Genomic DNA, 25,254 nt, shown 5'->3' with positions numbered 1-25,254 from the left:
AGACAATTGACTGTTCTAATATCAATGATTAAGATAGACGAACAGAAAAATGGCATCAGCAGCTCCAGGCACAAATTAAGGGTCAAAATCAATTTAAATGTGAATGGATTTACCATCAATTATTGTTTGATTATCTTGCAAGAAATTTATGGAATCTGGAAAACTTCACCTGCACTGTTCACTACCCAGGTATTTATCTCTGAGTCACACTGGTTTTTTTTGGATAAATATTTATTGAAACAATTTTAGGTCAGTGAATTGGATCAAATCGGCTTGTTTAAATGAAGCAAAATAAACAGAGTCATTTTTGCTGGCACAACTTATGATATGGATTGAATTATTGTTAAAATTAATTGTCACATCCTTTTTTCTTTATCTTCAACTCTGAACTTCTGCAGGAAAAAGACTTCTGAATAAACTCTTCAGAAACTCTCTAATAGGTTTTATTAACAACAATATTATTTCAACTGTAATGCATGTGTGTAAAACAGCGTTTAGTTTATTCTAATGTATATAAAAATCTAGTATAAACAAAACAGACTGTAGTGAGCCACCGATCTGTCTGCATTTGAATATTCAAAAAGGAAAAAGCTTCTATCTGATGCAAACAGAGTTTTCACAAACTAAATGTTGTAATTGGAAACAAGAATCTGTATTATTACGCAGAGAAAACAGAGAACAGAGCTGCAGCCAGAAGACATGCAAATAGTTTTTCCTCTTTCCAGTTAAAGGTCACAGCTATGAACTACCTTTTCATAATTGTGAACTTACTGACTCTGCATCTTGATTTGAGTAAATACAACATGTACAGTAGTCTAGACAGACAAATCTAGTTTTAATTTCTAGATGTTGACCAATAAAATCGGCCAATAGTTGGTATTTTCTCATTTTTCAGATGGACAACCTTATCAATCCAATGAGAATGAGATTATTTTAAAACTTGTTTATCTGGCCCAATTGTAGCTATATTATTTCTCCACCATTGTCCCACCCACAGCACCATCTGATTGTTTTCACAGGCCACCAGCACAGCACAGCAGTTTTCAGCTTGAAGAAGCTACAGAGTGTACCCACACGACACATGTTGGAGGTACGGTAAAAGGTGTTCCAGAAATTGGAATAAACGCCCCAGTCTACATCTTAAAACTATCAGTAGAAATACTTACTAAGAGCAGAAAATCATAACTGTCATACTGCAAACATTAGAAGCAGCTCCTCTAGCTTGTAGCATCTTCCATCAGAAAACTATCTGACAATGTAGATATGAAAAGATTTAGGGATGGTATTAGCATTACAATTGAATATACACAAATTTCACCGCTCATCGTCACAGCGTCAAACTCATAATTTCACTTGCCTTGCCTTCTGCATTTTGACTGAAGCTCCGTGCACATTCTCGCCTCACCCATTTTCATATAAGGTCGCCTACAATTGGTAGATAGGTAAAGGGATTGGCTATAATTACTGTATATAGCACAACTAAATAGAATACAATTGCTTTATATGTCTGAAAATCTTATGGAAATTACGCAGCTAAGTAAAGCATCAAAATCTGTCTTATTGTGCCATATTAGTAGAACCGTATACGGCGGTATCGGTACCGACTTAGTACAATCCTTATGTGAACCTGAGGGATTTATATGGGTGTCAAAACTTGCGGAAAATGTTGAACCACTTCTTGAATCACTTATGTGGTACAGCTGGGCAGCAAAACTTACGACGTGATCATTTTCTGCTTCTCCCCTAAATGAAACAATTCAAGATATGTGCTTTGAGGAAACGCCCCCTCCTGCCCTCAGCTCCCACTTTAAAGCCTCGATACAGAACGTCACATCAGTATTTCAGATTCATTGTGTATAGAAGCTGTCTATGATAGTTTTGTGTAAAGAGCGGCTGGATAATGTTCAAGACACAATCATCTTCAAGCAAGCTGCCTAAATGCTGTCATAATTTAAGATGATTTGAACACTAAGTGCCTTGCAAAAGTATTGAACCCCTTGTATATTTGTCCATTTTGTTGCTTTTATAAATCACTTATGGTCGATAAAATTTGTCTTTCCTCACACAAAAATTTAATAGAACCAAATCTTCAACAGCAATGTGAAAACAGATTTCATCAACGTAATGTCAATGAAACAAACATAGGAAATGAAATATAATTGTTGGCTTGATTATTTACCCCCTTTTAAATTTAAGGGTGTAATTTAATAGAGGTCCATCCAATTAGTGCCAATATTCTCACAATTAGTAGGTTGAAGATTACCTGAGTGTTAAAAAAATACCAGTCTATGAAGGGTCCAGACACTGGTGAAGTGGCATTCATGGCTACCATTTCACCATGAAGACAGAGGAAGACTCCAAGCAACTCAGAGAATGGGTTGTTGAAAGGTACAAGTTGGGGGACGGATACAAAAGAAAATTCCAGGGCATTGAAATCCCCTGAAGTTCAGTAAAATCAATCATCAAGAAATGGAAAGAATATGACACACGTGGGAATCTGCCTCTTACAGGCCGTCCTCATAAACTGAGTGACCGTGCAAGTAGGAAACTTGTGAGAGAGGCCACCAAGACCCTTACGACTACTTGGAAGGAGACGAGAGAGACAGTGCATGTAGCAACTGCTACCCAGGCTCTTAAGGGGTCAAAGCCTGAAGGGAGAGTGGGAATAAGAAAGCCGCTGTTGAAGAAAATACAAATTAGAACTCAACTAGAATTCACCAAAAGTGGAAGACTCCATCATCAAGTGGAAGAAGATTGTTTGATCTGATAAGACCAAAATTGAGCTTTTTGGCTACCAGACAATACGATATGATGTGACAAGTTTATTTTGGAAATAAGACCATTCTAAATTTAAAGCAAAGTTGTTAGAAACAATATTTTAAACTGTATTGCTTGTTATCTAGACAGTCATGCATAGTTAGAAAACATGACAATCTGTTGGATTAAAACTAGTCCAGTAGTATTTTCAGAAAATCTCCAGAATTGAGATGATCAGGTAACTGAAGGTAAACAGGCTGCATGCAAAAAAAAACTGTGCCTTCCTATACAGAAAGTGTGTAGAAATGCACATCAACTTCAAACACTATGAGACTGTTTGTCTGTCATAGATGTTTTATAGATTTTTAAAAGATGTTTAACTTGTGGTAACAGTTATGCAATGCTAGCACAGTCTGAAGCCCTGCTATTGACAAATTCCAATTAAATAAATCTCTTTTTTTACTCACCTTCTGTTATCCTCTTAACACAGTGGCCTCCCCTGGTAATCTTTAAGCACGCAACAGAAAACTTAAAGAGGAAATTTTCGTTAGTTCCATTACTGCATGTATGACTCCAAGGTTGTGCTAAAGCTAACTGAAGAAAGAAGGTCACAGGCCTCCATAGCTCATATTTCTAAGATTAGAGTCAAAATTCTAAGATTATAGTCGGAATTCTGAGATTAGAGTCAGAATTTTCAATGCCCTTTTTTTTGTCTTTCTCCATGGCCCTAATCCTCCTCTGTAATTTCTCAATACGAGTATATAGGATTTTGGCTTCTTGAAACCAGCGGGTAATTCCTATTCGGAACATTAGAGAGCAGGGGTTGAGCTGTCCATTATTCTCACAGTCTGTGCTTCCCCCAAGGCTTTGCACCTTGTTAGACTCATAAATGAGGAGCTTCCTGGTTCAGGTGGTTTGCATGGCTCTGGGTAGATGTGGACTCAATGTTAAGAAAATGATTTACATTTCAGGAAACAAGATCAACAGATCAACTTTAAAAGAGCCATTGATGGATTTGCAAGAAGAATATAAAGACAGGTGTGTACTTCAACGGGTTTGACCCCCAACGTTTTTAGAAGCCATTTCTATTAGTCCATTAAGAAGTTATGAGGATGTGTTTATATCCTGAGGATAAATAGTGTGAGGAATGTGCAACTGGTATGTTCTTCTTGGTTTTCCTTTTTTCAGAGTCGTAATTGTTTCATCTAATAATTATCCTCAGTTATCTTCAATTAATCATCCTCAGTGTATTTTGGTTTCTTCTTTTGTTTTTTTTGTTTTTTTGCTGTGCCTTACAGGGCTCCAGACTAACTTTTTTCACTAGGAGCACTGTGGCCCCTAACTGAAAATTTTAGGGGCACAACCAGAAAATTTAGGGGCGCATACCGTAAATCAACATGCTAACCAAATCTATTGATTTCCACTGTATTACCAATAAATACTTCAATAATAGATGCAGAAATTACAATGTGCTTTTTCAAATTCAGTGTCACATTTTATTCTGCACTTTTGAAGATGCAACAACAAGGTAAACTGACAAAAGCATCGCTGTCATGACAGTACAAATGAGTAAAGAAAACGGATGGAAATGTATGTTGGTGACACCAAATAGGTGCAGCCAAGATGCACAATAAGTGTGTTTGAGATCACCCAGGTGAACTCAACGCTGCACAGATCACCTGGTGTGTGACATATATTTTTGTTTTTGCTCCAACTTCACCTGTCAATCATCACAAAAATATCAGAAGAAAGGGGTGGGAGCAAGGGGCAAACCTACCCGGACACAGCTGAAAATTTAGTACTGAACTGACTGAAAGCAGCCCTACAGACTACAAAACAATGCATTATGGGACATGTGTCCTGGTGGTTTTTGTAGTTGAGTGATTAATTAAAATAATTTAAAATACCAATTCATTAAAAAAAGGCTACATACATTACAAAACATTAAAATAATCGTAAAATATGTAATAACACAGATCATACTAAGGGGGAGAAGAATATTAAAACTAAATTGAATGTTAAGGACAACTCCAATTTCCTGTTCCCCTTTAGTCTTGCTGTAGATTCGCCTTCATCTCACAGCCCCCCCCCCCCCCCCCCCCCTTTCTGGTCTTGCCAACGATCCAGGCGAGATTGTTGCATTTTCCACACATATTTTCAGTGTGTCTAAAACTAATGTTGTTTCTGCTCGAGCGTGTTTAAAGTTCAAGCCCCGTTAGCTGTCACGCATGTAGGTGTGGGACATTTATTCTCCTCAGCTGCCCCGACTCCCGCAGGAGCGGTGTGCTGCCGTAACAGCCGTGCATAAACCGTATGATGCGCCGCCGTAACCAAACATGCTTAAAAGTTATGAGCTTCCACATTTAAGACTTACAATCGTGAGTTGCTGGCCAAGTTTTTAAGGCTGTTTTCTGGCTCCATGTACAAAACACACAGCCACTGAACACGCTTTGAAAGTTAAACCACTGGAACTTTGAGCAATCAGGGGACTTGGACCTGTAGTGACGTATGTATGGCGTCCCTTTTAATTGGTTGAAGTACCAACCATCTGGAGAAATTAATACTTGCAGTTTCAGCCTGGTCAGAATCATAGAACAGTAAGTCTTTCATATATCATAATACAGCTGTAAAAGAACAGGCCTGGAGGAAGATTCACGAGATTTGCACCGATTCAAAATTTTATAAAGTCTCTTCCAACTGAGGGTGATGGTCATGCACTTGTAAACAGCAGGAAAAAGAAAAGGAAGCCCCTTACATCTCCCATATGGTAAAAAATGTTCCCATTACAAGTTGTTGCTTCACAGTTTGTTTCAGGTTTGGTGTTCTGTATATTAGGTTCAAAAATGAGATTTTGACATGAATCCAGAGTAATTATTTGCTTTTTACTTTTTGCGTTATTCAGATGAACGAGGAAACAAACAGCAGCTGGGTGTGTTTTCAAATTATAAAAAAACAATCCCCGTCTGTAAAAATGCAAATAACATTATTTCATTCAAACATTTATGGAAAAAGGATGATGAGATAGGAGGATGCAGTGATGCTGTGATCACTCCACACCAAATCATCAGAGCAGAAGGTCGAAGATCTGACTGAAGTTGAGGGGAGGAAATCCTGCAGGTGAGTGTCTTCAGACTGATATTTCAAATGCCAATAAAGTCTGTAAACCAACCAGCATGTTGGAGTGCTCAGCAGTTCCTAAAAAGTCAGATATCATAGAAACTACATATTTTTTTCTCCTAAATATTGACAAAAATTAAAAACTTGTTTATTAACTTATGTATTTCTTGAAATTTATTTTACCACACCTTCTTTTCCTTTTCATTGTTTTTACTCATTTTAAATCTTTTTCCACATTTTTGTTACACATTATTATTTTTGCTGCAAGGGTGTTTTGATTGTTGATGTTGTGGATGGTGTCATTAAGCTACTAAAACCTCTGTCTGTCTGTCTGTCTGTCTGTCTGTCTGTCTGTCTGTCTGTCTGTCTGTCTGTCTGCAGTGTTGGGGATCTTACTTTAAAAAAGTATTTAGTTACTTATTACATTGGCCAAAAAATAATTATTTGTAACTCAGTTTCTGCATCTTGAAAGTAAACACTCCAGTTACTTTGTCAGTTAAAATTTGAGGTGGGATGGATTGTCTTGGCAAAGGATAAGTGCTGACTTTCACAGAATAAGACAGATTTGTGAACAATATTTCAGAAAACTGGTTATTTTGTGTATGTGGAAAATGTTTCACATCTTTGAGTTCATATATAAAAAATGGGAGCAATAACAAAAGTGTTGCGTTTATATTTTTGGTCAGTGTAGATTACCAGTTTAAACAGATGCCATTAACACAGATAACGAGTGAAGGACAAAGGATCCTCTTACAGAAGTTACAGGTCTGTGAGAGCTTGCTTGTTTGTAGGTGACCAAATAGTTATTTTCCATCAAAATTTGCAAAAACAAATTATTTTGATATTAGACAATTTGATTTCCCGGATTTCTTTCATTTTGTTTCTCATAATTGAGGTATAGCTATGATGAAAATTACAGGACTCTCATGTTTTTAAGTGGGAGAAATTGTACAGTATGTGGTTGACTACTTTTTTGACCCACTGTATTTTATCTGGAAGGCAGAAATAACAGCATCAACATAATTTCCTGTAGTCGCTTGGGAGCCTAAAGAGACAGCCCTCTTTAGCAAGCCGATTCAAAAAGAGTCAGAACTACATCACTACAATAAACCAACACTGGCAAAAATGTTCGGTCTGTTAAAAAAGCCTAGGCAAAGTACCGCTTCTATTCTGTTAAATTCGCACACCAAAACAGTTTGCCCATTGACAGACTAATAATTGGTTTGACCTCGTGTGTAAAACAGCATTTAGTTTATTCTAATGTATAAAAAAATCTAGTATAAACAAAACAGACTGTAGTGAGCCACCGATCTGTCTGCATTTGAATATTCAAAAAGGAAAAAGCTTCTATCTGATGCAAACAGAGTTTTCACAAACTAAATGTTGTTATTGGAAACAAGAAACTGTATTATTATGCAGAGAAAACAGAGAACAGAGCTGCAGCCAGAAGACATGCAAATAGTTTTTCCTCTTTCCAGTTAAAGGTCACAGCTATGAATTACCTTTTCATAATTGTTAACTTACTGACTCCGCATCTTGATTTGAGTAAATACAACCTTTACAGTAGTCTAGAAAGACAAAACTATTTTCAATTTCTAGATGTTGACCAATAAAATCGGCCAATAGTTGGTATTTTCTCATTTTTCAGCTGGACAACCTTATCAATCCAATGAGAATGATATTATTTTTAAACTTGTTTTTGTCTTGGCTCAAATGCAGCTGTGCTACATTACTTCTCCACCATTGTCCCACCCACAGCACCATCTGATTGTTTTCACAGGCCACCAGCACAGCAGTTTTCAGCTTGAAGAAGCTACAGAGAGAGTGTACCCACACGACACATGTTGGAGGTACGGTAAAAGGTGTTCCAGAAATTGGAATCAGCGCCCCAGTCTACATCTTAAAACTATCAGTAGAAATACTTACTAAGAGCAGAAAATCATAACTGTCATACTGCAAACATTAGAAGCAGCTCCTCTAGCTTGAAGCATCTTCCACCAGAAAACTATCTGACAATATAGATATGACAAGATTTAGGGATGGTATTAGCATGTCAATTGAATATACACAAATTTCACCGCTCATCGTCACAGCGTCAAACTCATAATTTCACCTGCCTTGCCTTCTGCATTTTGACTGAAGCTCCGTGCACATTCTCGCCTCACCCATTTTCATATAAGGTCGCCTACAATTGGTGGATAGGAAAAGGGAATGGCTATAATTACTGTATATAGCACAACGAAATAGAATACAATTGCTTGATATGTCTGAAAATCTTACGGAAATTACCCAGCTAAGTAAAGCATCAAAGTCTGTCTTATTGTGCCATATTAGTAGAACCGTATACGGCGGTATCGGTACCGACTTAGTACAATCCTTATGTGAGCCTGAGGGATTTGTATGGGTGTCAAAACTTGCGGAAAATTTTGAACCACTTCTTGAATCACTTATGTGGTACAGCTGGGCAGCAAAACTTACGACGTGATCATTTTCTGCTTCTCCCCTAAATGAAACAATTCAAGATATGTGCTTTGAGGAAACGCCCCCTCCTGCCCTCAGCTCCCACTTTAAAGCGTCGATACAGAACGTCACATCAGTATTTCAGATTCATTGTGTATAGAAGCTGTCTATGATAGTTTTGTGTATAGAGTGGCTGGATAATGTTCAAGACACAATCATCTTCAAGCAAGCTGCCTAAATGCTGTCATAATTTAAGATGATTTGAACACTAAGTGCCTTGCAAAAGTATTGAACCCCTTGTATATTTGTCCATTTTGTTGCTTTTATAAATCACTTATGGTCGATAAAATTTGTCTTTCCTCACACAAAAATTTAATAGAACAAAATCTTCAATAGCAATGTGAAAACAGATTTCATCAACGTAATGTCAATGAAACAAACATAGGAAATGAAATATAATTGTTGGCTTGATTATTTACCCCCTTTTAAATTTAAGGGTGTAATTTAATAGAGGTCCATCCAATTAGTGCCAATATTCTCACAATTAGTGAGATGAAGATTACCTGAGTGTTAAAAAAATACCAGTCTATGAAGGGTCCAGACACTGGTGTAGTGGCATTCATGGCTACCATTTCACCATGAAGACAGAGGAACACTCCAAGCAAGTCAGAGAATGGGTTGTTGAAAGGTACAAGTTGGGGGACGGATACAAAAAAAATTTCAGGGCATTGAAAATCCCCTGAAGTTCAGTAAAATCAATCATCAAGAAATGGAAAGAATATGACACACGTGGGAATCTGCCTCTTACAGGCCGTCCTCATAAACTGAGTGACCGTGCAAGTAGGAGACTTGTGAGAGAGGCCACCAAGACCCTTACGACTACTTGGAAGGAGACGAGAGAGACAGTGCATGTAGCAACTGCTACCCAGGCTCTTAAGGGGTCAAAGCCTAAAGGGAGAGTGGGAATAAGAAAGCCGCTGTTGAAGAAAATACAAATTAGAACTCAACTAGAATTCACCAAAAGTGGAAGACTCCATCATCAAGTGGAAGAAGATTGTTTGATCTGATAAGACCAAAATTGAGCTTTTTGGCTACCAGACAATACGATATGATGTGACAAGTTTATTTTGGAAATAAGACCATTCTAAATTTAAAGCAAAGTTGTTAGAAACAATATTTTAAACTGTATTGCTTGTTATCTAGACAGTCATGCATAGTTAGAAAACATGACAATCTGTTGGATTAAAACTAGTCCAGTAGTATTTTCAGAAAATCTCCAGAATTGAGATGATCAGGTAACTGAAGGTAAACAGGCTGCATGCAAAAAAAACTGTGCCTTCCTATACAGAAAGTGTGTAGAAATGCACATCAACTTCAAACACTATGAGACTGTTTGTCTGTCATAGATGTTTTATAGATTTTTAAAAGATGTTTAACTTGTGGTAACAGTTATGCAATGCTAGCACAGTCTGAAGCCCTGTTATTGACAAATTCCAATTAAATAAATCTCTTTTTTTACTCACCTTCTGTTATCCTCTTAACACAGTGGCCTCCCCTGGTAATCTTTAAGCACGCAACAGAAAACTTAAAGAGGAAATTTTCGTTAGTTCCATTACTGCATGTATGACTCCAAGGTTGTGCTAAAGCTAACTGAAGAAAGAAGGTCACAGGCCTCCATAGCTCATATTTCTAAGATTAGAGTCAAAATTCTAAGATTATAGTCGGAATTCTGAGATTAGAGTCAGAATTTTCAATGCCCTTTTTTTTGTCTTTCTCCATGGCCCTAATCCTCCTCTGTAATTTCTCAATACGAGTATATAGGATTTTGGCTTCTTGAAACCAGCGGGTAATTCCTATTCGGAACATTAGAGAGCAGGGGTTGAGCTGTCCATTATTCTCACAGTCTGTGCTTCCCCCAAGGCTTTGCACCTTGTTAGACTCATAAATGAGGAGCTTCCTGGTTCAGGTGGTTTGCATGGCTCTGGGTAGATGTGGACTCAATGTTAAGAAAATGATTTACATTTCAGGAAACAAGATCAACAGATCAACTTTAAAAGAGCCATTGATGGATTTGCAAGAAGAATATAAAGACAGGTGTGTACTTCAACGGGTTTGACCCCAACGTTTTTAGAAGCCATTTCTATTAGTCCATTAAGAAGTTATGAGGATGTGTTTAGATCCTGAGGATAAATAGTGTGAGGAATGTGCAACTGGTATGTTCTTCTTGGTTTTCCTTTTTTCAGAGTCGTAATTGTTTCATCTAATAATTATCCTCAGTTATCTTCAATTAATCATCCTCAGTGTATTTTGGTTTCTTCTTTTGTTTTTTTTGTTTTTTTGCTTTGCCTTATCAATTTGTCTGCTTTGTTAAGCTACGTTCACATCGCTTTCAGTAACATGTGTTCAAGAGCCCACTTCCAATAATATCTCTATGTAAACATGCTTAAATGTTTTGAGCTTCCACATTTAAGACTCTTACAATCGTGAGTTGCTGGCCAAGTTTTTAAGGCTGTTTTCTGGCTCCATGTACAAAACACACAGCCACTGAACACGCTTTGAAAGTTAAACCACTGGAACTTTGAGCAATCAGGGGACTTGGACCTGTAGTGACGTATGTATGGCGTCCCTTTTAATTGGTTGAAGTACCAACCATCTGGAGAAATTAATACTTGCAGTTTCAGCCTGGTCAGAATCATAGAACAGTAAGTCTTTCATATATCATAATACAGCTGTAAAAGAACAGGCCTGGAGGAAGATTCACGAGATTTGCACCGATTCAAAATTTTATAAAGTCTCTTCCAACTGAAGGTGATGGTCATGCACTTGTAAACAGCAGGAAAAAGAAAAGGAAGCCCCTTACATCTCCCATATGGTAAAAAATGTTCCCATTACAAGTTGTTGCTTCACAGTTTGTTCTAGGTTTGGTGTTCTGTATATTAGGTTCTAACATGAGATTTTGACATGAATCCAGAGTAATTATTTGCTTTTTACTTTTTGCGTTTTTCAGATGAACGAGGAAACAAACAGCAGCTGGGTGTGTTTTCAAATTATAAAAAAACAATCCCCGTCTGTAAACATGCAAATAACATTATTTCATTCAAACATCTATGGAAAAAGGATGATGAGATAGGAGGATGCAGTGATGCTGTGATCACTCCACACCAAATCATCAGAGCAGAAGGTCGAAGATCTGACTGAAGTTGAGGGGAGGAAATCCTGCAGGTGAGTGTATTTAGACTGATATTTCAAATGCCAATAAAGTCTGTAAACCAACCAGCATGTTGGAGTGCTCAGCAGTTCCTAGAAAGTCAGATATCATAGAAACTACATTTTTTTTCTCCTAAATATTGACAAAAATTAAAAACTTGTTTATTAACTTATGTATTTCTTCAAATTTATTTTACCATACCTTCTATTCCTTTTCATTGTTTTTAATCATTTTAAATCTTTTTCCACATTTTTGTTACACATTATTATTTTTGCTGCAAGGGTGTTTTGATTGTTGATGTTGTGGATGGTGTCATTAAGCTACTAAAACCTCTGTCTGTCTGTCTGTCTGTCTGTCTGTCTGTCTGCAGTGTTGGGGATCTTACTTTAAAAAAGTATTTAGTTACCTATTACATTGGCCAAAAAATAATTATTTGTAACTCAGTTTCTGCATCTTGAAAGTAAACACTCCAGTTACTTTGTCAGTTAAAATTTGGCAATAAATTTAATTTTTGTCAGCTACCCACAAAAATATTGTAACAAAGCATTAAAAGTCAATAATTCAATAAAAATAACACTTCTTTTCTGGTATATTTCTACCAATGACATTATATAGTTTAGTTACAACAGAGAGAAAGAGGACATACATTTAAATATTCATTTATCAGAATTATCACAGAACACTGAAACAAGCAATATATAAATATTAATATTAACGTCAAATAAACGTTAAGTGAAAGAAACAAAATCCTCATCAAAAAGATATAAAATAATCTAGGTTTCCTTTTTAGTCAGTTCTGGGGATTAAGTCTCTATTCGCACTCAAAATGTCATTTGACACCACATATATGAAACACATTTTTGTTTTGACAAAGCTGATGTTTTATTACAATACAAATGAAAAGCTTTTGCATTTCTTTTCTTTTAAAAATAACTAGTTATTTTTGGCATTAATTCATGAAAGAAAAAAACAAAATATATCATTTGAATATTTATCAGAGTTAAAGATTTTAATATGCAAATACAAGGAAAACAATTCTGTTTTAAAACAGTATTTTTAAAATGACAACTGTTTTTTTTGTCCTTTGCATTAATGTTTAGAAAATATCCATGCATCTCCAGAATCCAAAACCAAGCACTCTATATAAATAAGCAATATCTCTTTTGTAGCATCAATAACACTTTTATACTGTTCTTAAGTAAAAGTTTTTGTCTTCCTGCAGTTGAAAGAGTTTCTGAGAAAAGATGAAGCTGAGTTTGTTTCTGATGGTTCTTGTTGGTGAGTGGATCCTCAGCTGCTCCTTCATCATTTAATCATTTTATTGATCTCACTAATCATGATTATACTGTAAGTACACTGAAGGCATTTGAGGATCTTTTGAAAATAAGCAAATTTATGTCTGTAATCTCTTTTATTTTCAGGTCACGTTTGTCTCTTCACATGTCAGCAACATGAGTATCACTATGTTGATAAGAACATGAATTGGACTCAAGCTCAGCAGCACTGCAGGAAAGTATACACTGATCTGGCTACAGTGAGCACCATGGCAGATATGGAGCAACTCCGAAATACACATTCTGAGAAAACAGAAATCTGGATCGGTCTGTTCAAACAAACAGGCACCAACGTTACTTCACACTGGTCTCTGCCTGGACTGCAGTTCAATGAAAGTCAGGCAAAGTGGAAAGATAATGAACCAGATGGTGGTTTTACATCTGAGACCTGTGGGGCCATAGAAAAAATGACTGAGACACAGTGGGTGGACATGTCTTGTATGGGTCCAGCACCTTTCCTCTGCTATAATGGAAATAAGAAATGTGATTGCATTTGTGTCAGTTTAACATGTGATTAACTATGATACTATAGATAGATAGATAGACGTCTGCCTGTCTGTTTATCCATTTAACTAGTTTAAAACACGTAACATAAGAAGTGAAACATGAAAAACATTAACATGTCTAACACAAAGATTAAAGTTAAATTTTGGTTATTTTTATCTCTTCTACTCCACAGGAAGTAATAGCTCTGCTATTAAATATTATTTAGGAGATACAATGACCTGGTTTGATGCTTTGAGATATTGCAGAGAGAATCACACAGACCTGATCAGTGGACCACAGCTGAACGAGCTGCATAATAATCCCAAAGAGAAGATAATACAACTATATAATGGGAATAGTGAGAATAACTTAAGCTCACTATCACATTTTCACCACATTTTCATCGGACTGTTCAGAGACGCTTGGACCTGGTCAGATGGGAGCAGTTTCTCTTTCACATACTGGAATCTGAACTATGACAGTGAAAGTATAAAACATGACTGCAGCATTCGTAACAAGAACGGCATGTGGGAAACCAAACCATGTTCTGAGGAAAAACCCTTCTTCTGTTACACAGGTGATCATTTTTATCTTCAAAAGTAAACTCACTTTGATTTAAATCCTGTCTGCTATATAACCTCTCATCTCTAAACAAACACCTTTAATAGTTCTAATTTTAAACGAGATGCAAAAAAAAAAAACACAAAAGGAAGTTTAAACACTAACTCTCTGCACATTCTCATTGCAAAAACCTTACATGTGGAAAAGACTCAAACTACTTTTGTTGATTTAGTTTTAACACTTTTTTGGATCAAATATCTTAAGAAAATATAAATGTTTTCCATTGGGTCTTTTCTGTATAGGGATTATGTGCTTTCGTTTTGTTTTGGTTATTTTTTGAGTTGTTCCCCAACTTCCAGGTTCAGGTTGATCTTCCACAGTTATTTTCATTTCTGTCTTTTGCCCTCAGTGTATTTAAATGTCTGTTGTTCAGTAGTGATGGCGAAATTGATGCCTCGTGAAGCACTAAACAAGTTGGACACAACTGCGCCAGATGCAACAGCAAACTACAGCAACACAAAGTACAGTGGATGAGTGACAATGGAAAGAGAAGCAACATGTGGAACCATTTAACTTTACTAATAATAAAAAGTTAAGAGAATTTAACAAAAGAGTGTAGAGTCTGCATGAAAATTATTCCATACAGAACCGGCTCCACAATAGACCTGTACAGAAATCTGAGAATGAAGACAAATTTAAGAGGTTTTCACTCAAAATCTGACCACACATGGCCCCATTTCTTCTTTCCTTCACACAGATCAGTTGTCCTGGTCCCTCTGAAAAAGTAACCCCAAAGCATGATGTTTCCGCCCCCATTCTTTACAGCAGGGATGTAGTTCTGTAGATGCAACTCCGCAATTTTTTTCCCGAAACAAGGATGAGTAGAGTTCTTACAAAAAAGTTATATTTTTCTTCTGACCATAGGACATTCTCACAATCCTCTTCTGCATCATCCAAATGCTCTTTAGTAAACCTTTTTCTTGTGGCCAGTCTAAGGCACACCTGTGCAATAATCATGCTGTCTAATCAGCATCTTGATATGGCACACCTGCGAGGTGGGATGGATTGTCTTGTCAAAGGAGAAGTGCTCACTATCACAGAATAAGACAGATTTGTGAACAATATTTCAGAAAACTGGTTATTTTGTGTATGTGGAAAATGTTTCACATCTTTGAGTTCATACCATAAAAAATGGGAGCAATAACAAAAGTGTTGCGTTTATATTTTTGGTCAGTGTAGATTACCAGTTTAAACAGATGCCAGATAACGAGTGAAGGACAAAGGATCCTCTTACAGAAGTTACAGGTCTGTGAGGGGCTTGCTTGTTTGTAGGCGACCAAATGGTTATTTTCCATCATAATTTGCAAAAAAAAATTATTTTGATATTAGACAATTTGATTTCCCGGATTTCTTTTCATTTTGTTTCTCATAATTGAGGTATAGCTATGATGAAAATTACAGGACTCTCATGTTTTTAAGTGGGAGAAATTGTACAGTATGTGGTTGACTACTTTTTTGACCCACTGTATTTTGTACATCTTATCTGGAAGGCAGAAATAACAGCATAAACATAATTTACTGTAGTCGCTTGGGAGCCTAAAGAGACAGCCCTCTTTAGCAAGCCAATTCAAAAAGAGTCAGAACTCCCATCACTACAATAAACCAACACTGGCAAAAATGTTTGGTCTGTTAAAAAAGCCTGGGCAAAGTACCCCTTCTGTTCTGTTAAATTCGCACACCAAACAGTTCGACCATTGACAGACTGATAACTGGTTTGACCTCGTTTCCATCGGTCATGGGATTTGCAGTCTACTTGAAACACTAAGTGACACTTCCTGTTGAAAAATGCTGTGTTAAAAAGAATGTGGCCAGCTGGACATCTCTGGTTTTCAGTTTTACCTTGTCAGGTCATCAGTTCTTCTGTGGCACACCTTTTGGGTCTCCATGGTGGTGTCATGTTCTGAATGATTTATTAAATTGTTTAGTTTCCGTCACCAATCCCTTTCTCCTGCATGTCGGGTCTTACACCACCTGTTCCTGACAAGGTGAACTCAGACATTTTATTTATCACAAGGATTTGATTTCAGATTCTTGTTTGATTTTGATTTGATTGATCAACACCCATTCAATGGCTGCATGTTTTGTAGGAGGAGCCTGAAAATAATCTTAAAAATGTGTGTAGCAATGTCTGAATGTGACACTTTACATAGACTTTTTATTTGAAGTGACCACTTGACCACACATTGCTGAGGGCAGTGTTATCGCAGCTTTTGATTTTACTGTTTCGCCACTTCAAATATGGCAGACGGCTATCATACTGTTGTTTTTTTCTTCATCAGATCATGTGATCCTGATCAAAGAGAGCAGGACCTGGGAGGAGGCCTTATACTACTGCAGACATCACCACCATGACCTGGTCACCATCACTAACATGGATGAACAGATCTGGGTCCAGGAGAAAACCAAGAATGCCTCCTCTCCCTTTGTGTGGACTGGACTGCGCTACACCTGCACTCTGGGGTTCTGGTTCTGGGTCAGTGATGAGGTGGTCCACTACAAGAACTGGGCCTCACCTGGACAGGGGAATGAGTGTGACATGTCAGGAGCCATGGACACAGGAGGAGAACACAAGTGGTTCAAGAAACATGATGAGGAGAAGTTCAACTTTTTCTGTTCAAAGTAGAAATCTGCTCAATGATTACAGGCTTTTTATCAACTGAAATTATTGGTTTCAAATTAAATTTCTATATTTCTCAGAAAAAAATTGTTTGTTTACATTTGTAAACCTGCATATTATATTTTTTAGGTCATGGTCGTGTTACAAATTTTAAGTATATCTCCCATCTAACCCTTGTGCTATCCTATGGGGTCCAGATGGCCTGATCATTACATTGACGTGTTCTCCGTACCATGACAAAGGTGGATAAAGGTGGAAAGATTTCATGTAATCCATGGACACCAGTGAAGATCACAAATCATTGAAGAAAAAAGGTTTAGCGCACTGTCTAGTGGGTCTAGATGACCCAACTCCCAATGTTAAAGTGCCTAGGAAAGCACAAGGATTAAGGTTTGCAAAAGATTCTGTGTAAATAACGCTTTCTGAAATTTTTAAAAACCAAACTGTTCATTTTTTTTCATATATTTTTTTTAATCCCTAACCTTTATAAAACTTGTTATAGTTTTTTACTTAAAACGGAGTACATACATTTGCCAAGATTTTAAAAGGGTCAGTTTTGTTATAGGATGAGAAGTGGATGAAGGTGGAAAGATTTCATGTAATCCATGGATACCAGTGAAGATCACAAATCACTGAAGAAAAAAGGTTCAGAGCACTGTCTAGTGGGTCTAGATGACCCAACTCCCGATATTAAAGTGCCTAGGATAGCACAAGGGTTACGGAAAGGGAAGAAAATTTCCGCATAGCAGCAGAAAGGCAAATGAACTGCATTACTGAACAATAGAGAAAGAAAAACCAAAAAGAGCATAGAAATTACAACAGAGCAAAACCACAAGAAGAGCAAATCCAAATGCAAACATGAAAGAATCAATAAGGGAACTCACAGGAAACAAATACAGTCTGACACTGACAACTGAAATCTTGAAGTTCTGAAGTATGAGCACTGACATTCTCCCTTAGAAAATTCTAACAAACTGTCAATTTTCAAATATTGCATTTGCTCAAATGACCACTGGAGGGTGGTTTCAGAAGGAAGCAATTCTCAAATGTCTTCATGTTAATAGGTCGAAGCTGAAACCAAAAAGAACCTTTCAGTGAAGTCTGGTTTCAAAAATCATTTATTATGAGACTTTCCTTTTTTAAGGTTAAAACTGTGTGTGTGTGTGTGTGTGTGGGTGTGTGTGTGTGTGTGTGTGTGTGTGTGTCTGTGTGGTGTGGTGGTGGGGTCTTTCTGTCTCTTACTGTCTCAATAATCTAACAAATACAGCATTGTTATCTTTGTTGTTTACCTTTATTCAATTAAAATATGTTCATTAAATTAACCAAGCTAAAGCGGCCTAATTTCTTTATTAAGGTGTATTCAGACTGGTCAAATTTGGTTCGCTTTAAATCCACTAGAAATCATTTCCCAGATAATCCAAAACAAATTTTTAGTCTGAATACACCCAAGTGGTTCCTGGTCCCAGACTCTTGGACCCATTCTTCAAGGCAGTCTTGTTTAATTTCCAGTTGGAATAAGCTTTAGTTAGTTCTAAGATTCCTCAGTCTGAATACAATCTGACCTCGAAGCAGAGCAGCTGAACCAAAACTGTAGCTGATGTAAACAGATTAGGAATGAAAGAACCAAAGAGTCACAGACAAATGTAAAGCAATGTTTGTTGTGTTATCAAACAGAAAAAAGGTCCAACTGTTTATTTGTTAGAACATTTATTTTAACACAGCTAAAAACACTTCTTACATTTTTTTATGTGTCTCGTTAGGTGGAACGTGCTCAAAGCCCCCTGTAACATCATCCTAAAAGCTACCTTGTATTTTCTTAAAGAATTTTCTTAAAAATAATGTCATAACATCACAATGATGAGACACAGCAACTTACTTAAATGTGGTCAGATGAATGTAGGCTCATTAAAATAGTTTTTGACGTGATACACATCGTCAAGAAAGCAGTGAGAAGCAATCTATATGTCATAAACAAGGAGATGTCGGCTATGAAGGTACGCTGACCAAGAAATAAGTAAAAAGTGTTTTACCTGGCATTGATAAACACGTTCAAAACTGGTCTGCAAAATATAAACTTTGAACAAGTGAACTGTACTGTCAAAGATTGCACAACGCAAGACTTCCATTATTTCTGTCTCTAGCTGCTTTGCTCCACCCTCATAAGTCCTTTGCCAATGTGTGAAAATATTTTTGGGCACATGGTTTTGTTTACAAGCTTTGGTTCCAAACAGGAAAGCCCTCTTGATGGCAGTCTGAATACAGACCAAACAGAAGGGTCAGGATTTGAACCGGAACAATTATTCGGACTCTGTCCAGACCAAATGATTTTTTAAGTCTGAATAATCACTTAGAAATGTATGTATAATAGAGATAAGCAGTGATGCTCTAAAAGCCCAGCTCTGATTTTCTGGTTTAATATTAATCCCAGCCACTGTGGGTCAAAGGCGAAGTTCATCCTAGAGCAATTCCCTCAGTCCCTTTACAGGGCTTTTATTATTTCATATCTAAATAAATCACACAACAGGAGGAACATACATTTTCTCACAAACGTATCTAAGAATGTATAGAAAATTGCAGTGATGGGAAAAGTCAATGTTATTATTTGAGTTTGGTTCATATTTTCATACCAAATGATTCATTGAAATGTTGGCTGTTTCTACAGTTTAATTCACTCATATTTATATTGTCTATAGGTAATCATAGGTATTGTATGACCAGTTCTAAATCCTTGTATGTACACCTGTACATTAGGAGAGTAAATATTGTATTGTTTTGACCATAAGGCATACTTAAAAGTCGTACATTTTCTCCAAAATGTATGGTGCGACCTATGGTGCTGTGCGCCTACTGTGTTGTTGTGGGACTTCGGTAAAGAGGATGCAGTAGAGGACAGTATGAGAACCGTGAGGTGGGAAGTGTGGACGTGAAAGAAGACACCCCCCCAAATAGTACAAAGTGCAGTTGTGAGCATGATGCAGAACAACATGGTTTTGGAAACCCTGAAAATTCCACCTCCAAAGAGACACGCAGGTGTTTAAAAGCACAGTTTAAACTGCAAGCTATCAGTTACGCGGAGGAACATGGGAATCCAGCAGCTGCGAGATAATTCCAGATTAATGAATCCATGGTTTGCAAGTAGATGAAGATGGAAAATGAACTCCGGCAAGTCAAGAAGACGCAGCTGAGTTTCCACAAAAACAAGGCGAGGTGGCTCGAGTTCGAAGACCGACTCAAGCGATGGATTAACGATCACAGAAAAGCTGGGAGAAGCGTTCCACTGAAGGCAGTCACGCTTGCAGAGGAAATGATAATTGATCATTTTCAAGGAGGTTCGTCTTGGTGCTTTCGTTTTATGAAACACCGTCATCTTTCCATCCAGCAAGGACTACGGTGGCGCAGCAACTTCCAGCGGACTAAAAACGAAAAGCTGTCCATCTTCCGCTCCTACTCAGTGAAAAGATAGCGGGCAAACACACCCAGTCCAGCCGCATCACCAACATGGATGAGGTGCCGCTCACTTTTGACATCCCGGGGAGTCACACTGTCGAATGGCGAACACAGTTTTATTGACACTGGAAGGCAGTGCCAGGCGAGGTATGCCACAGTTTGTGAATGGATTGTAGATGCTTGGGCTAACGTGTTTGCTTGCAGAGGATGACGATGAACATTATCCTTAAAAGACCGGAAACCTAATTAAGAAGAAAAAAAAGACGCCTCAGCCTCGTACAAGCCTGTCCGTGAAAACATTATCTAACATTAAACCGGCCTGTTGCCTGAAAAATATTGGGGATTGCTGTTCTAAACCAAAAGTGTTAATCCATTCTCCCTCTAAGTAGAAATATGAACACTGCTGAAAACTGTAAAAGGAGCTAGAGAACACACAGGCAAAGCTGTAATGAATTAGAGAGGGCAATCCAAAACAGTCCAAACACAGATGGAAGGGTTAACAAAATCTTTATTAAAAAAAACAAAAAATATAATGTCCAATCTCCACCAAAGTAAAACAGCCGTTGCCTGGAAAATGACAAGAGTCTATGCCAGTGGTGTCCAAATTATTTAAGGGCCCACCATTTGGCCTGACATTATCATTATCTCTAACTATTTTAGTAACATTATATTTACATAAATTAACAATTTTTTGCATTTCCATAGTTTCCATTTCTTCCCAGAGAACAAATGCATTAAAATATGTTTCTACCAAAATCGTGATCAGTTTGTCCATTTTTTGCATCGTTTATTCTCAGTTAGCTTGTCGTAGATAGCATGTGTCATCTGGCAGTGCATCTTGATGGTGAATATATAATCGTCAGTGGCGGCTGCTGGTCTGTCAGAGAGGGGAAGCTCATTTTCGGCCTACATCATAAAATTGCCTTTTATTTAAAAGTAAATTCTGCCCTACGTTCCTTTTCAAGAAAACTGTGACCCTGTCGTAGTACAATAGGGTCATAGTAATATAATTTAAAGCAATATAACAAAATATAATCACAGCAATATAATTTAAAATTTTTTGGACGGAGCTTTTTAAAAAAGGATCACGACTTATTTTATGTGGGCTTTCCTTATAAAAATCAATTTTTATTTAATTTTTTAAAACTCTGTTTTATTTATTGTAGGAAAGAAATCTTCCGCTTTTAGATCTTTCCATCCGTGCGTGTTCTGGAGTCGAGAGTGGTAAAGCAAACCAAGGATTCCACCGGATTAAAAATACAAGAAAGTTTATTGCCCTGACAATAGTTCTAACACAGATTAAAGACATTGTTGCAGATATGTGGACTCTCAAGTCAAAAGACCTACAGACGCACAAGTTACATGCGAATTACTCATAGGTTTTCCTGAGATCACTAAAAAAGTTTCAAAACAGTCTTTTTAACATGTGTTGACACTCCTCCTCTGGTCGCTCTGATTCGTCAGCTGATAGCCCGCCTGCTATCACCGGCCAATAGATGAAGGTTGCCAACTTCAGATCCGCTCCGCCTCTCCGGGGCCCATTTTACTGGCGCACACAGTCCGATGATCAAAAGAGGCTCCATCAATCATTCCTGGATAACCTTATGTTCCATTACCTGCATCCAGGGTGAATGTCGGCTCCAACCTCCACATGAGAACACGAATTTGAACACTTTCCCAAGGATAAGATGTTCAACCCAGATGGGAGAGATGTAGTCCATGACATATTTATTGCGTCTCTGGAAACTTCTAGATTTGCACAAAGAAATCCAAGTTGCTACTGCAACTACAAAGCACAGGTGAAGGTCACTGGAGAATAAGTCCTAAAAGAGTTCAAAATGAGTTCACTTTACACTAAAGATAAAACTGCAATATATTAAAAAATAATATATAAAAACATACATTTTCTATATTATTCATATTTGTTCAATTATGTTTATTGCTACACAAAAAACAAATATATAAACATATTTTTAGAATGAATGATTTAATAATTAATGACGGACTCAAGGCCCAAATGACAAGAACATAAAAATAAATAGAACCAACATTCGTTAATAGAGCATATAAAAATGCTACGATCAATAGCTATAAGAACCAGGCAAAATACAAATTATAAACTTAAAATCTGAAGGACTATTTTTTTGCTTATTGATTTGCGTAAATCCATCCAACGTCACTGTCCTCTAGTCCAGTGTTTTTCAACCAGTGTGCCGCGGCACACTAGTGTGCCATGGGAAATAGCCCTTATAAACTATTTTAACAACATTTTACATCTCCAGGATTTCAGTTCTTTGTTTATCCCTACAGGCCCTGATAGAACAATATGAAATTGGGAATATGATCGTAAAATACTTCATTCTTTGTGTTTATTTGATTCTATTAAATACATTTTGATAAGGATGACGGTACCGCAATTTAGCCGCAGCTTCAGCTGTGTTAGGAAAAGTTCCGCCCCTTTAACTGTCTCCACCAATCATTCTTGGGATCTTAATCACATGTCATCAGTCTGACCAATCAGAAGTGGTTAAAGTTTTCGCTTCCTTGTTCTGAATTCTGCTGAAAAAGTCTCTCGGTTCTAAGAAAAATACCAGCTAATGCTCGTCTTTAGCGGTGTAGCTTTCCACAGAATCCGGTGTCGGACCGTGGAACAAGTGAACAAAACAATGAAGCTCAGAGACGCTAGTCTCTCTGCGTTCGGCGGATTATAGAACTACATCTCCCATGATGCATTTGGTTAAAGTGACAGTGTGAGCATCTGGGCGCACGACTATCTCCTCTTAACGTCGTGAAACCACAACGACCACAAATCAAACAGTTTTTAAATCTTTTAACTGAACTTTTATTACATCTTAAAAAAACAGCTGCAGCTTCCAGCTTTTTCTGCCACAATTATCACAAAAATGCATGTGAGATCATGAAGGGACTGTGGATCAATAAAAACCGAGTTTCTCCTTTTTCTTTTTTTTTTGAATGCCGGTGTGCAGCGGGATTTTTGTCAAGGTTGAAGTGTGCCGTGGCTCAAAAAAGGTTGAAAAACACTGCTCTAGTCCACAGACATCAACAGGAACAGAAAGACAGGCGGCAACTCCAAACTGCATAGTAGGAGCGCCCCCTGGTGGCTCATGCACACGACCCCATATTTTATTTATTTATGTTTTTTTCTAGAACTTTATTGATCACAATGATCCAATAAAAAAAGTGAAAAAGACAAACAAAAAAGGAATAAGTAGCTAGTAGCTGCCGTTAGCTTCCGAATTGGCATCAGCCGGAGCCGCAGATGAGCTGCTCTGTCTGAGTCGTGTTACCGTTTGCTCCAGGGAGACTCACCAAACAGCATGAGCAGCACGCAGACCAGCGTGGCCACGATGACCAGCAGCGTGAGGCCGACGTTCTGGTCCGCGATGGGACTGAGCGCGAAAAGCTTCAGTGATTCCTTATAATACAGAATCGCTGTGAGTCAAAAGGAGATGCAGTTATTTGACTGACCATATTATTGATTTTATGGAAGGAGTCTGCGGGCAGTTGGAAATTTAAAAAAGGGCCACATTTAATAAAGTTTGGCCTCAATTACAAAAGGGGTTTATTCAGACATACCTTTGGTTTGTCTGAAGATGAATAACCCCTCTTGTTAAAATAAAATATGTCCAACACAAGAGGCCCTCAGCTCTCATCTGTTTGCCTAGCTGTTGGACAGGACAAGTTAAAAAAAAAAATAAATAAAAAAAAAAAAAAATAAAAAAAAATAAATAAATAAATAAATAAATAAAAAAGGGCCACATTTGGCCCACAAGGCACACTTTGGACATTTTCAGTGTTAAGTTTGATGTGATTTAACTTTATAAAGCTCCCAGTCCCAACAGATAATCATTGAGTCTAAGGCTCTGTAAGAACTCAAAGACTACAAGGATTTCAGAGACGAGTGTTTACGCAGAATAAGCAGCAGATCTCCTCAGACTGTTGCAAAGTCAAAGAGTTGAAGCTGGTCCCTCATGCCTGAAGTATGAGGGGGAACCTAGTCATCGCAGGGATTCTAGGCCAGACTGGGCAAGATCGGATTCACTCGATTGGCCCAAGAGCCCAGCACATTTTTTATCCTTTGCCGGATACTGGTGACTCCTGGTGACGCCGGGCGAGTTACGCCACACTTTGTGAATGGATTTGCAGATGCTTATGATAAAGTGTGTCCTTGCACTGGTCTTCGAGCTTTGGCAAGCGGCATCATTCATGAGGAGCTGCACGGCAACGAGACGGGAACCTGGCATGTGTGATAGAAATTTAGGCCAGGTGTTCGTTTCAGATACAGAAGATGAGGAAGTTGATGGATTTTGAATGCTGATTGATGAGTGAAAAAATAAAATATAAATCACAACCAACTCAGTTTTTCTCCGGCTGACTTTTTTCAAACACACACTTACATGATTAATGTTTTACAGGTATGTTTTAACGTGCCTGCGCCTTAAAACCTAACACCTTTTGTGTGTGTTAAAAACATAGATAAAGAAAAAGCACCTATAACCGAAACTGCGTCCTATGGTCATGAAAATACGGTTACCGCTCTTTGCCTCATTTAATTTTTTTCGCCTCTTAAAGCACACTCAAATTCATCACACCCAATTTTTTTTGTATTAAAAAGAATAATTATGATAAACTAATTTGGCAGAGTGGGCGTGCTGTTCCTGACACATAAGTAACTGCCAATCACCTGCGCGGGTGCCGAAAAAAGTAAGAACACATTTTCACATTCACAAAATGGCAAAATGCAGAGCTAAACAAAAATATGAAGAGGAACACAGGATATTTTTGGAAGAATGGGAAGATTCGTACTTTTTTTTGAACGGAAGGGAAAGTCGCTTATTATGCAGTAACACCATATCACATTTCAAAGCTTCAAATCTTCAGGGTCATTTTAGCACACGCCATGCTAATGTTGACAAAGAATTTCCCAAAGGCACTGTTCCATACAACGAAGGGGAGTTTTTGAAAAAGTGTTTTGTGGATTTAATAGAAACTCTTGCTCCAGATAATAAAAAACTCAAAGACTCCATCGCCGATCTACAGCTGTCACGACACACAGTTGAAACCAGAATATCCGACATCAATGATTCGCTTCAATCGGATCTACATACAGACCTGAACACGTCTGCTTATTTTAGTGTCGCATTGGACGAGTCATGCGACATACAGGACAAGCCACAGCTGGTAAT

The 25,254-nt window shown here is 37.6% G+C and overlaps 1 long non-coding RNA gene across 1 annotated transcript; it reads left to right on the top strand.

The window, feature by feature from the left end:
• The first annotated feature begins 3,559 nt into the window (after positions 1-3,559).
• On the top strand, positions 3,560-18,080 carry LOC105356460 (uncharacterized). Its single transcript, XR_013651001.1, has 10 exons — positions 3,560-3,795; positions 5,660-5,686; positions 5,770-5,874; positions 7,655-7,724; positions 10,362-10,428; positions 11,342-11,368; positions 11,452-11,556; positions 12,765-12,820; positions 12,964-13,939; positions 16,263-18,080. It is a non-coding gene; the product is annotated as an uncharacterized LOC105356460 (long non-coding RNA).
• Positions 18,081-25,254: the final 7,174 nt, after the last annotated feature.

Source organism: Oryzias latipes, chromosome 18 (genome assembly GCF_053564925.1).
Source record: "Oryzias latipes strain Hd-rR chromosome 18, Olatipes_Hd-rR_3.1".
NCBI lineage: Eukaryota > Metazoa > Chordata > Actinopteri > Beloniformes > Adrianichthyidae > Oryzias > Oryzias latipes.
The sequence above is the reverse complement of the archived record's forward strand: the minus strand, read 5'-3'. Positions and strand labels throughout refer to the sequence as shown.